The sequence below is a fragment of the Sinocyclocheilus anshuiensis genome, unplaced genomic scaffold (genome assembly GCF_001515605.1).
Source record: "Sinocyclocheilus anshuiensis isolate Anshui unplaced genomic scaffold, SAMN03320099.WGS_v1.1 scaffold136, whole genome shotgun sequence".
In the NCBI taxonomy this organism is placed as follows: Eukaryota; Metazoa; Chordata; class Actinopteri; order Cypriniformes; family Cyprinidae; genus Sinocyclocheilus; species Sinocyclocheilus anshuiensis.
In genome coordinates, this window is record NW_015554074.1 from 856,745 (window position 1) to 870,070 (window position 13,326).

General features: G+C 34.8%; 1 protein-coding gene across 1 annotated transcript in view; it reads left to right on the forward strand.

Moving 5' to 3' along the window:
• Positions 1-2,564: 2,564 nt before the first annotated feature.
• hao2 (hydroxyacid oxidase 2 (long chain)) overlaps positions 2,565-13,326 on the forward strand; it is a 25,811-nt gene continuing 15,049 nt past the window's right edge. Inside the window, exons 1-2 of the mRNA XM_016460869.1 lie at positions 2,565-2,615; positions 4,085-4,158. The gene's annotated coding sequence lies outside the window, so the exon portion shown is untranslated. The remainder of the gene's footprint in view (positions 2,616-4,084; positions 4,159-13,326) is intronic.

Genomic DNA, 13,326 nt, shown 5'->3' on the forward strand with positions numbered 1-13,326 from the left:
TACATTTGAAAGTTCTGTTATAATGCTACTCTGTGCGGTCGTCACCTGTCTAATAAAACGCATAACATATTAAAGCATTTTTGGTGTTTTCTAAAAAACTTTTTTTTTTAATAGTAAATAAACAAATGTACATACAAAATAGGCATTGAATAAACAATATTAACAATTCTCAAGGGCAGACATAGTTGCAATTACAATATGTAACAGTGAAGTTTTACATTAAATGTACAATCATGAAGAGCAATGAAGAATTACAATTAAAAAAAATATGTTCAGTGGTTTCAATATCAATACGACAAGAGTTTTCTCCAATATCAAATTTTGATTTGAGAAATTCTTTAGATGGGTATATGTCATTTATTATTTTAAAATGAAGTTCTTTCACTTTAGGGAGACTTGGAAAGGTAAGATAATTCATTCTCATTTCCTTCACCTCTTTGGGGTTAAAATCTTTGAAAACATAATATCGTTTAATTCTATTTTATTAATTCTATGAAGTTTATCAATGAAGGCACTTCTAATATATTTGTTGTTACATTTATAATCTCTAATAAACAATTCACCCAGACAAGGAGATGGGAGAGAACATGTTACAGAGTAATGTGAACGAATCCCTTTTACTAATAATACCATTTACAACATTGTAAAACTCTTTAGGATGACATACAAATCCATGTTTTAAACAAAAATCATTGTAATTGAGAACATTACCATAGTTGTCCATCATGTCCAATAGGGAAAAAATGTTATATTGAAACCAGTTTTCATAAAATAAAGATTTGTTATGGTGCAAAATAAAACGATTGTTCCAAATACAAGTTTTGTGTGGACTAAAGTAAGGATGGAGGGGTTTTCAGAAATCTGCATTTATTAATTAAGTATTTAGCAACTTCAAAAAGGTTGTTAATCAAGTAATGTTGTGAACAATCTTTCTTAAGCACACCAAACTTAATTTGTTTGTATTCAAGGGGATTTACACATGTAATTATACATGACATTTTACTGCACAATTGAGTCCAAAACAACTTTGAGTAATTACAATTAAAAAAAATATGTTCAATATCAATTTCACAGAATTGACAAGCGTTTTCTCCAATATCAAATTTTGATTTGAGAAATTCTTTAGATGGGTATATGTCATTTGTTATTTTAAAATTAAGTTCTTTCACTTTAGGGAGACTTGGAAAGGTAAGATAATTAATTCTAATTTCCTTCACCTCTTTGGGGTTAAAATCTTTGAAAACATAATGTCGTTTAATTCTATTTGGATGAAGTTTATCAATGAAGACACTTCTAATATATTTGTTGTTACATTTATGATCTCTAATAAACAATTCACCCAGACAAGGAGATGGGAGAGAGAATGTCACAGAGTAATGTGAAAGAATCCCTTTTACTAATAATACCATGTTTTTTGGTATGGCATTTACAACATTGTAAAACTCTTTAGGATGACATACAAATCCATGTTTTAAACAAAAATCATTGTAATTGAGAACATTACCATAGTTGTCCATCATGTCCAATAGGGAAAAAATGTTATATTGAAACCAGTTTTCATAAAATAAAGATTTGTTATGGTGCAAAATAAAACGATTGTTCCAAATACAAGTTTTGTGTGGACTAAAGTTGTGAGAAAATGCTAATTTCCAACACAGGAGAACTTGTTGATGGAATGCAGACAATTTAAGAGGTAATTTGGACAAATCAAAGTCACATCTAATCAAAAATTCCAAGACACCTACTTTCCCAAATATTGAAGAAGAGACAGTAAACCATAAGCAGTTTGTATTACAAAGAAATTATCTTAACCATTGAGTTTTTAAAACACTATTCATTATTTCTAAGTCAATAACATTTAATCCGCCTTCTTCGTAACTGTGAACCAAATCATTTTTGTTAATAGAGTGATGCTTATTTTTCCAAATAAAGTTAAATAATGCAATATTACATTCTTTTAGTAAGTGAGGTGGGATAGCTGAGGAGGAGGCTGGATAAACAAACCTGGAGACTAATTCCATTTTAGTCAATAAAACTCTTCCAAAAATTGAGATATCTCTTTGTATCCAGTTATTGAGAATAGTTTTTGCTTTTGAAAGATTTTTAACACAATTTTCTTGGACACTTTGATTACTATCTCTAGTAATAGTTATGTTTTCTAAAAAACAAAACCGGAAATCGAGGGGTTATGACGTCATTGCAGGCGACACAATGAGTGCACTTGATGTTGATATTAAAAAATGGAATATATTTTCATTCTCTTTGCTTTTTTATACCAATGTGGTACATTTAATGGTAAGTTTAAAACAAGTTAGATAAAAAGTCATATAAAAAAAATTTAATATAAAAAATAGTCAGAATACATTACCTAAAATGAGTAACCTAGATTGCATTACTAACTGCAGTTTTCATCATGTCATCTGTAATCAGTAATGGACTACATTGTAGGCCTAAATAATCTTCCCAGCACTGGTAGTAGTAATGTTAACGATGTACGTATTGTGTTTCAGCTGGTTTTGGGAATGATACACAGCGTACTAGAAATGTTGCTGCGCATGCTCACAGACGAGAGCGCGCGAACAGGAGTAGTGTGCGGTTCAAGTTCGGTTGTAAGAGTAAGTCCTTATTTGGACGTTATGAGTGTGCTTTGAACAAACGATTAGCTGCAGTCACGAGTTCAGTTCCCTCAGAGTAATCCGGATTCATCAGCATTACAACGTGTAACGTTAAGAAAAATAAATACGCGCGAAAGCAGCTGTTGGGAACAGGAAATGCGTGAGAAATTATTTTTTTCACGTAAATACCTAACCCTAACTGTACGAAATTTTAAATTGACGAGGTCCATTATTTTTGTAATTTGATTTGGTGGAGTTATAGGCTTAGAAATTGCACTAAGCATCACGTCTTTCTGCTTTACATCAGTCATATAGTAAGGAAAAAAATAATATATGGAAAGGAAGATGATAGGGTTCAACTGTGCCTTTTATTGTCTTGCAAAAAACTGTAATTTGATCACAAAGCAAAGCCTCCACACATGCTGGACAGACTGCTGTCCATCTACTCCACAGCACCTTTTGCTCGGTCCAATCTGCCACACAGATGTGGAGCTGAATCACAGTTGCTGCTTTCATTTTTTTATCTAGAGACCCTAAAACAGATAAAAGCAGCAGTTTGCTTTTACTGTCTAGGGTGATGGCTTTGCGAGGTTTGCTATAAAGTGCTCAGCTGGACATGGAGGATGAGACACAGTGAACGATGAAGTTGTCACCTCTGAGGCTCGTTGAGCTTAAGTCTAAGCTATCTAGTGAGAATGGACTTCATAGGAAAGCAGAGCTGACTGGAAACAGGCTATGTTTATTGTATACCTCTGTCTTCATCCATCATGTTTCATTTTGTAAAATGATTCAAGATGAATTCTGTTAGAAAGGCAACACCACTATGCCGTACTCACTCTTAACGAATCAGGTCATATGTAGTTGTTTGGAGAAGCCTACACAAGCCATGCTACTATGTTTGGAATCAGAATATTATTCATTTTAATAACAGCAGCAAAGTTTATATTCCTAGCTGGTAAAATGTCTTCAATTCACATTTATTTCAAAATGCCTTCTGTCTCCCATTGTGTCATTTTTGGGTTGCATGAACACAAGCAGATGTTTCAAAATGACAGCTAAGATCATAAATAATTATATGCCAGCCAAATCCCACATGCACACAAAAATGGCATTTGGAATTTGCTCTCATACTCTTAAAAATAAAGGTTCCAAAAGGGGGTTTTCGCAGCGATGTCATAGAAGAACCATTTTTGGTTCCCCAAAGAACCTTTCAGAGAACAGTTTTAAAAAGTTTTTTATAGTGTAAAGAATACTTAAAAATCTGAAGAAACTTTTTTTTTCACTATGAAGAACCTTTTGTGTAATGGATGTTAAATGTCCTTCATGAAACTATCAATGCCATTAATAAACTTTTATTTTTAAGAGAAACTCTATTTCTGTTTGAATCTCTCATGCTCTAAAAGTGTCAGATAAATAGTGTGCAGGCTTCATTACAAACCCTTGAGCTTTTCTCATTTCTGTTTTGACAGGAACGCCAGAGGAATATCAGCAGTTCTGAGTTACAGCACCAGACTCCCAGCAACTTTGGCACGTGTGCAGATCGGTAAGTCAGTTGACCTTTTTTCTAAATATGCACACCTCTTTTACCTCATATTACCCAATCTCTGTCACGTTTAACATAACATGGAGTGAATGGGAAAAGGCTGGACATTAGAGAGATATGCAGATACTGCGTGGGAGCGAAGGAGAGTGGAGGGTTCCAGGAACACGAGTATATGTGGTAGAGAGGAGCAGAGCAGAGTTTCTCTATCAAAGACCTTTTCCTTCCTCTCATAAATACCACATCGATGAATAATACCCCTCCCTCTGCACCATGGGCACTGACTCCAGCTCACAGATCTGGACAACATATGAAATCAGTACACACCAGTCGGCGGCTGCAGCTGAAATCTCCTCGCCTTTCACTCATTAACAAGTTCATCTGGTGTGTAGCGCTCACACTGAGAGTCAGTCTGTATACAGCATATGCATGAGGCGTAACCAACTGTAGGTGATCTCATATTCACAACACATATGAACAGGAACTGCTATATCATTCTTGCCATTGAACATGTGTGGGACAAGATATTAATGAATGATTCGTGCAGCTTTGGAATCATCGAGAGTTGTGGCATTCTTAAAGGGATAGTTCATCCCAACTGGAAAATTAAATTCACATAAGATAACTTACAATTGCAAGAAATGTAAAGATATAATGAAATATGATATAAAGACAGGCCTTCTATCCTGCTTCAGGAGACCTACTATGCAGTTTATAGCCAACGTGCTTCCGTACACCTACCTGCGATTTTTTTTTTTCAAGCGATCCTGAAGACCTTGATTAAAATAGGTTCAGGTGTTTTCATTTGGGTTGGAGCTAAACTCTGCAGGACAGTGGGTCTCCAGGGCCAGGGTTGAATACCTCTGTATGACAAATTGTAAGATATAAAGTAAAAATGATGAGAAATAAAGTTGCCATAATGAGAAAGTTGGAGTTATGAAAAATATGGTTGCAGCTGTTAGAAATAAAGTTGATAATGTAAGAAACTGTGAGTTATAAAGTCAAAGTTATGAGAAATAACGTTGCCATTATGAGAAATAAGGTTGCAGACAGTTGTCAGAAATAAAGTTGCACTTATGAGATATAAAGTCAAAATTAAGTTGCTATGAGAAAGTAACAATTACAAAAAAGAAGGCTGCAGTTGTCAGAAAAAAAGGTCACTCTTATGAGATATAAAGTATGAGAAATTGTTAGATATAATTATAAGATATAAAGTTGCTATTATGAGAATATCATAATTTTTAAAAAGTTGCATTATTTAGAAATGAAGCCAGACTTCTGAGATAAAAAAAAAAAGTATTAGAAATTGTAAGATATTAAGTAAACAATTATGGAAAAATACAGTTGTGTGAGATAGGAAAACGTTGTTGAAACATCATGGTGAAAAAAGGCACTGAATGAATTTGAGAGCTGCAAAAAAGCTGAAGATTTTCAGTGATTAATAGCGGTCTGTGAATAGTGATGGTAACGGCAGTTGATGAAGGCGAGCAGATAATCACTGAATTTTCATATTTGGATGAAATATCCATTTAATCCTACACTGAAACCGTAAATGTTTCTTATGGGAAGAGTTCAGGTTTCCATGCTGATTGCATAACCTGAGAGTTTGGCCAGACAGAAGCTGAGGTCTGTCTGCCTCATTACCCACAAAGACCCAATGCATCTCAGTGCAGCCTAAGAAGAATTCCTCAAAATCTTCTCAGCCGGACATCCCTGACCATAAACAGCTCATCAGAGGATAAAGTGCTTTGTAGAAGAGTGCAGTATGCGTGTGCGTGTCTTTGTGCTTTAAGCTTTTTATGTCTCTATCAGCTCCCCCTCAGTAGCAGAGCTGTAGGAGTGAGACGGGACGAGGGAAAGCAGTTGTGGGAAGTTGGCGAATGAGCTAAGCTTTGAAAGTGAAACATAAGAGCCAGGAAAACTGATATTCTCCTTGTTAAGGACTTGCTAGCTTCAGTCTCTGTATTGGAGGCTTCAACTTTTAACAGGAAACAGGTCTGAAGGAACCTGCTTGCAACACACAAGCATTGAGCATTCACACAAATGCAGATGTGATGTGTGTTATATGCTACTTCACTTTCACTGTTTAAATAATCCGATCGCCCGATATAACCGGTGTATTCTGCCACATTGTAAAGATGAGATCCCTTTAAGGCTGTCATTTTTTTTTAAAACATGAACAAATGAAAGCATGGCGGAGATGTGTTATCTGCCACGTTTACTGCTGAATCTTCATTGGGTAAGCAGAGCATTGGTAAGCCAAAAGCATATTTGCCGTAATTCGCTCTCATAGGACGCCTCAGCAGTTCCGTATAAAAACGTAATTTCCCTCGTCGACGTGGCATTATCTTCTTCCTCTGCTCCCTTCTTTCTGCCGCTTTCTTATTTTTCTGTCATCTCAGTTCCTGTCTTCTTTTAAAAGTCTCATTAATCATGACACTAAGCTTTTACTCTACATTATTTATATCGGTGTTAGAGAGTAAATAATAACTACTGATGCTGTTAATTTAACTACTTTTTTTGCATGACAGATGTAGAAAGATGTAGTATATTATATTTATTATATCATATACTATATTTAGTATATTTTCAACTCAGTTATATAAATTAGTATATTCGATTGTTGTAGCATTTTTTTAAGTTCTGAAAAGGAGTTAGCTTCATGTTGTTATAGCTACTTTTGTTAGTATTTTGCTATATATAACAGTAGATACATTTAAGGGGCTATGTTTTTTAAAATATATAAAAACTCTTAATATAAGATAAAGAAGGGAAATCTGAAAGCCATCAAAATTTAGTGAGTTCAAGCATAAAACAAGAATATCTGTTAATAGTGTAAGAATAATAAACCTAATTCAAAGGAAAAACAAGATTATTTTTCTTACTCCATTGACAGATGATTTTTCTTGGTTTAAGTACAAAACAAGAATTTCAGAAAACAAGAATTAAGTAAATGTAGCTTGATTCAAGGAGAACAAAAGCAATGAAATACTAAGAATTTTTTGCAGTGTAGCCTTGACAAAAAGACAATGAAGTAAATGAATTTAGGTGATGGCTGACAGCATTTCTTTAAATTATGATTAACACATAGCTCAGTGGCGGAGGCAGGATGTTTTTATAGGGGTGGCCAGGGAGGGGCCAGCAACCAGTCTGGGGTGGCACAGAAATCTTCATTATTTCAATGTAAAAATGTGATTGACTATAAAGTAATGGACTGTTTTAGTGCCTAAAACACAACTAAATACAATTAATTTCTACTAAATTGTATTTGAGATATTTGTGAATTAGATCAAGTAATGCTGAGTGAATATGACAATTTGTGTATTATTCCCCACCTCCAGGTATTTTAATAAAGGGGCTCACTATAGCTTTATTGCTTAGTCAGCTTGGTTCTGGCTCTCAAAACCCACAAAAGCTTGTTCTCCATCATTGCATACTCATTGATGAGACATGCAGATAGTGATAAGAATTGGTTAATTAAAAAAAAACAGTACATAAATGCCAGAATGTAAAATGAGATATTTTATGCATTTAAATGGTTTCATTTTCGTTTGTACTTTACAAAATAAAAAATAACAATAGCGCATGTTTTCTAGTATAAGTGCACTGTGTTCATATTTACTTGTGCATTAAATTAGCCTACAAAAAAAAAAAAAACAGCTTGAGCCTTATTGCGTATAAACACCACCCAACATTCTAACAAACTGCATCTAAAGTCAATTCATATGAGAACCATCCGACTGTCCCAAATCTCACCCATAACCTTGGATCAATTTCATATAAATGTTTCTCCTTATTGTTATGCCCCAGTTAATTATCATCCATCCGAGAAGCAAGATGAGTTCAAGCACCTTGATTACGCAAAACTAGGTGAAATCAAGAATATTTGTTTGATCAAATGTGCTCATTTTCCCCTGCTAAAAATCAAACACTCAAAAGAAATGGAGAATGGAAAAATTGAGTGCTCTCATTTAGATTCAGCTGCTATGCTGATTAATCTGGAAAGGATCCTTTGGGTCATTTAAACTAGTGTTGGGTTCCAGTATGGTTGGAGTAGTAAAAATGAGAATGAGGTCAGACTGACTTCTCTTGCTAGGACACTCCTCTTCTGTCCTGTGAAGGACCTCAGTCTCAGTGTCCACATTTAATCAACTGTGTGTGTGCTCAGCAACAATTATGCAGTTATGCAAATTACCATCTAGTTTGTCCAGCTGGAAGCATCAAGTATGCCTTTTTTCCATAGTTTGTGTCTGCCTCATGTCCGCCTTAAAATGGATTTCTTTCTTTCATATGTGACCCTGGACCATAAAACCAGTCTTAAGTCGCATGGGTATATTTTTAGCAATAGCCAAAAAAACATTGTATGGGTCAAAATTATCGATTTTTCTTTTATGCCAAAAATCATTAGGATATTAAGTAAAGCTCATGTTCCATGAAGATATTTTGTACATTTCTTACCATAAATATATCAAAACTTCATTTTTGATTAGTAATATGCATTGCTAAGAACTTAATTTGGACAACTTTAAAGGTGATTTTCTCAGTATTTTGATTTTTTTGCACCCTCAGATTCCAGATTTTCAAATAGTTGTATCTCAGCTAAATATTGTCCTATCCTAACAAACCATACATCAATGGAAAGCTTATTTATGCATAAGTCTCAATCTCAAATTGACCCTTATGACTGGTTTTGTGGTTCAGGGTCACATATCTTTGACTAGTTACTTCATAGTATAAGCCATTGAACAAATAAGGGATCATTTATAGTCAGTTGGTCATCATCACAAATAAAACATTTTTTATTGAGGTGCTTTATATGAGTGACAGAGTGAGGTGGATTGATTGAGTGACAGAATGACTGATCGATAATGTCCACTATGGTTTCAGACAGCATTACAAATGTGTCCCCTCAAATAAGGGTATATGGGTGATTTTGGACACAGTGGTGTGATACGACAGACATGAGAGCAGCGCCGGTTTCAGATAAATATGGAGAAGCAGACTGATGTACAGCATTGACATGGACAACAGTGAATTTTAGGGAATATCAGATGGATGGCATGCCATCATTCACCAATCAGAATCAATTATTGCAGTCAGACATGAACTGAATGAATTCTGAACAACACGTTACACCTTGTTCAGCTGTTTTTCTAAAGTTCCATATTCATTTAAAAATACATTTAAAAAATTTGTACTAGCATTTTTTGTTGTGTCTGTAAATCTCAATGATACTAAAATAACACTGCTACAGCAAACAGCGAAACGAAAAAATCCACAATAGCATTTTCATTAAAAATAATATATATAATAATAAAATTAAAAAATAACTAGTTTTTATGATGTGAATATGCCTAACTGTGGGAATGCATCATCATAGTCTGTGAAATAGGTCCATCATCTCATTCCTGCTCAAACTTACCTCAACTCAATCAACAGTTTATTTTCACTTCTCTACCTGCATTAGATGCCCACCCTCCAAAATTAAACACAATAAAATACCATATATCATACTTCCACATGATGTCAAGTTTGTGCTTGTTTTGATGTTGGTTGTTTGTTTTCGCTCTGTGTAGAGAACATCAACGCCAAGTCACGAAGGCCGCGTCTCTTGTGTTCACCGTGCTCACGCGGGGATGCTGTTTGACAGTAATTAATCACAGGGTTGAGGGAAAAGCTGCTGATGAGAGTCAGACATTCAATTTGTTACAGCTGTACAAAAAGAGAAAGAAAGGCCATTTTTCAGGACCCCAATCAATCCAGAGTCTCTAGAAGTCTATATAAATGCACTGCAGAGCAGAGCAGAGGCATGCGCATGTTTTCATTGGGTTTTATTTTTAATGATACAGAGCAGATGTTTGCATGCGACTGTGTTCATTTTAGAGAGGAAAAAAATAAAAAAACTTCACAGAGAGATGTAAAGCTGTCCATCAGAGTGACCACTGCAGTGCACTGGGGCGTTGGCCAAATTATGCCGCCAAAGCACATGATAACTAAATTATTTACAACTACACTGCAGTAACAGATGAGCAAAGCATGCTTTTTATTGGGTCTGTGGACTCAGTGGAATGTTAAATAAGATTAAACGTTTTAAGAGTGAGCATCTGTTTGGATGTGCATGTCCGAACCATTGCTCAAACTGACATAAAGCTCATGCCACCCAGAAATGTCAATCACACCATTAGCTTTGATGCTAAAAGACGATTGTCCGTTCAGCTCCACACACCAGACTGGCTCTCCAAGACAGACGTACCGTCTCATGCACTGATGGGTGACAGAGACAAAAGCATATTTGCTTGAATGAAAAGTGGCGCCACATTAGCTTTACACAAGTTTTGTTTTATTAAACAAAGCATGAAATCCACCAAAAATCAGCACTATCATATGACAAATGGAAAACAAAAGCCTTGGCAGGGCTCAAAGGAGCAAACCTGCTGAAAGACACCAGTTTTACATCATGGTTTTTTTTACATCACAAGCTACTCCAGAAGATCTTTAGTCAAGTATACACACCAGCGGTGGGGAAGTTACTTTGAAACTTTTGCTTTCTGAGCTACGTCAGGGGCGGAGTCAGGGGGTGGCCAGGGGTGGCCGTGGCCACCACTGACCTAAGCTTGGCCACCCCACTCAAAACTGCTTGGCCACTCTTTTTTTTACAAGAAATACATTTATTAAGAAGCGGAACCGCCGTATCTCCTTATGACCACATCAAACGGGAGACTAGACGCGCACTTCAACTTCGCCTCGCACCAGGCACAAATTAAACAAGTGCGGAAATTAAGGAACATGTGCCAAATGAGCTTCAGTAGAACAACAATGAACTGCGGTCTGATGAGATGTTGTAGGCTATATGTCAGTAAAACAAACTTTCCTCTCCTGACAGCTGTTTTACCGTGCTCACGGCGCACACTCTTCAACTTTACGCGAATATAAGGCGCAAACTCTATATCGCTTCATCATAAATAATGCGTGCAAGAAACTATGAGCATACAATGTAGTTCTGTTGTCAGTTAAGTCATGAAATTACCAAAAAAGGCGATTAGTGCATTCATTTATGTATAGCATCACATTAAAGAACGTCTCTCAAATGCATGTAAAATATTGTGCAATTCGAGATCACAATATACAATATAGGCCTACGCTGGTGTGCCTCACGTCCTGAAAAGTGAAGCTGCAGGCTCTTTGATCATAAACCCCGCCCTCTCCATGTAAACGAATGGGACTTGAGTCAAAATAATTCAAATAAATTACACTTCCAATACAATTTTCCGAAAGATGGTTTTGGTCATTTAAGGTAGTTGTTATCACGCTGATATATGTTCAATTGTTCGTTTTTGTGATAGGTGTGATTTTAGCTAGTAATGTGATGCTATAAAAATGGGGCGTGTCGTTATGGTTGATTGGGTCTGCGGGAGTTTTGGCGGGAGTTTGATACCGCGGATCCACCTCACGACACTACTGCAGACTCTGGCTCCAAACAAATCTCTACTGCGCAGACTCTAGCTCCAAATTATGTAATTTACTCAAGATGGCAGCGGCCATTCTGAGATGCTTTGGCTTCACTTTTATATAGTGGAAGGAATAGGAGACGTGTCGTCCATCTGTTTTACAGTCTATGGGCCTATGACTTCATAAATGTGCAATTAAACAGTGAATTTACAATTTTACAGAACTACTCAATTTAAAGAAGTTTGTAAAAATTAAGTGACTGATCATGTACAACAGAAGTTTCCTATGCAAGAAAAACGTAATATTCAAATAAAAATATTTAAATGCAATAAGAACCATGCAAGCAGGTTAAATCCAGATAAAAAGCCCTTGTTCTGAGCTATCCAGAGTTCTGAACCACCACAATTAACATCAATACTCATCATTAAAACATTTTCTAAACAGAGTCTTACAGTAATTAAAAAAATGTAAATGTGCTGTACAAACTTTTAAACATAGTTAACACTTTACAATATGGGTGCATAAATATGCATTATTTCATGCAATTAATGCAAAAATAATCTTGAGATAACGAAGAATTAATGTAATACGCTTATTTATTAGAATAGAAAGTTACATGGGTCAAAACAATGAAAACACTAACTATTTAATTTTATTTTTTGATTCATTAAAACAGACTGGTTGGGGTTGAAATGCATGGCTTCAACCCATTGTGGTAATGAAATTAATTTACACTATTAGTTAATATTATATAGCGATATGGAATATTTGGAGTGTTGGTAGGTAATTAATCCATGATGACACGTTTAATTAAAAGCAATTCATATATGACTTTATTTAATTAGTTATACATATTATATATACATATTAGTACACCCAAACATTTTAAAGAAAACATTTTAAGAAGAAAGCACAGTGGCTGGACTGTAAGTTATTAAACACATGTTTATGACAAAGCAGAACACTGTATTACAGTCTTGTTAACTTTTTAAAATTAATTAAACCATAATGCTCATCTGTATGTCAAATACTTCAAATGAATCAATTCATTTCAATAAATTCCTAGTTTGAGCAAATTTATGGCTGTTAATTGTAAAATAAAATAAAAAGTTAACTAGTCTAGGTCTGTATGTAATGAAATTCCCCAAATGTTATACTGGATGCAGGGTCCTGACATTTTAAGCCATCAAATTATCAGCTTTGGTGGGATTTTTCCATTGATTTTCATAACTAATCCATTTATCTTCAAATTAAGTTGGAATAAGCAGTGTGTTCCCAGGTGAAAAAGAAATATATTTAAATTGTGCTTTTTCAGACATACTTACTATATTTAAATTATACTATACTAAGTGCGTATTAAATGTATTATTTTGAAACAACTTTAAGTATATTAAGTGTATTTCAAGATATGTTTAAGTTGGATTTTAATCTATTTGTAATATATTTAATATATTGAAATTGTGTTAAAATGGAACCACTTTAAGTATATTTAGTACAATTTAAGTGTATTTCTTAAAATACATTTAAAATGTCCTTTTAATACTTCATGTTTCATATATGATGTTGAAATCCTTGTGGGAATTTTAGAAATGCATATTAGAAAATAAAGGCGTCAAGCTTGAACAAATGTATAATCACCTAGCTTATTACAATTAATGTAGCATGTAATGAACAACAGCCTAATCAACCAAAGTAGCATAACCTTTTAAGTAAAACTGAACA